We start from the raw sequence: 1,253 nt of genomic DNA on the forward strand, positions 1-1,253 counted from the left end.
AACATACAAAAATGATATATTGCAACTATGTATTAGGCTACTTGTACTTTCTGGCAATGTCATGAATTAGCCTACCAAATGCACCATCCTGATGTTTCTTTGCAAGCCATTCATTCCATTCAATGACTGCAAGGTGGTCAGAAAGCAAACAGTCAGTCCCCTAAGCCTCCAAACCTGTTCCTTGTATGATCTCCATGCCCTCTCAATATGCTGTGTATGGGCGCCTGTGTGGGGTTCCAAATACCAGCTGCTGTGGTTGACAGTGTGATGGTTGTACCCTAAATCAGGGAGTATGCGATAAGCACGCCACTCATCACTGATAATTGATGATCCTAACCTCACATGACGAGCAATCAAAGGCACTAGATGCCTCCTAGATCTTTTTTCAACAAGACGTAGAATTGGCTTGGCTTTTGTCTTCCCTGGTCATGTTGGACACCTAACATCCCAAAGACCCACTGCTTTCTTTTCCATCCACCAGTCATTCTTCCTCTTCCATACTGAAACAAAAATCAGAGATGTTATGAAATAGTTTTACCACACAAATGTTACAGGAATCAGCATATTTTGCCATAACACACCTTTCTTTTGTGTCGAAAATGGCTTTCATCAATAACAACAAATTCCCTTCTTCCTCCAATCAGTTGGCCTGTGCGTCTTCTCATCCTTTCAACTGCTGTCACACAGACATCCCTTAATTTTTTTGCCATTTTGCTGAGTGTTGCTGAACTGACTGCAATATCATCAGCCATCATATCAATCTGCCTTAATCTTAGACCCTGACAAAATCTGAAAAGACAAAATAAAATGTACTTTTGTATCAAGGAAAAAGTATTCAGAATTGCAATGTAATATAATATTTGTGGTTACATGGTTTTTTTTTTAAACAACCTGTACATAAAATGTATCCACTTTCTCAAAGATACTTTGGATCGCCTGAATATGGAGTTGTGCCTGACAGATGTTTGTTTTGGCCTCCCCAAATGGACTGGATGTCAGCAGATCCTGTTTAAAGAGAAAGAGTACAAAAATAACAATTATAATATAGTTGTATGTGTGTATAATTGTACAGTATTTTATAATATAATTATAAGACACACACATCAAATATAAATGAAATCTAACAAATCAAATATACAGTATAAATACCAGGCAAATTGATCTCCACTGTTTGATCTTCTCTTCAGCGTCATGTCATGATGGCAGGTTTTGCATTTTATCTTTCTTTTCAGTAGTTTCTTCTTTTGGAGCCA

General features: G+C 37.7%; 1 long non-coding RNA gene across 2 annotated transcripts; it reads right to left on the reverse strand.

The window, feature by feature from the left end:
* Nucleotides 1-254: 254 nt before the first annotated feature.
* On the reverse strand, nt 255-1,246 carry LOC109951478 (uncharacterized). Of its 2 annotated transcripts, XR_002273610.1 has the most exons (4): nt 1,150-1,246; nt 892-1,005; nt 582-789; nt 255-500 (listed from the first exon to the last, which is right to left on the reverse strand). It is a non-coding gene; the product is annotated as an uncharacterized LOC109951478 (long non-coding RNA). The 2 variants fall into 2 exon arrangements; XR_002273609.1 differs by having other exon boundaries at nt 582-1,005.
* Between the last annotated feature and the right edge of the window lie 7 nt (nt 1,247-1,253).

Source organism: Monopterus albus, unplaced genomic scaffold (genome assembly GCF_001952655.1).
Source record: "Monopterus albus unplaced genomic scaffold, M_albus_1.0 scaffold392.1, whole genome shotgun sequence".
NCBI lineage: Eukaryota > Metazoa > Chordata > Actinopteri > Synbranchiformes > Synbranchidae > Monopterus > Monopterus albus.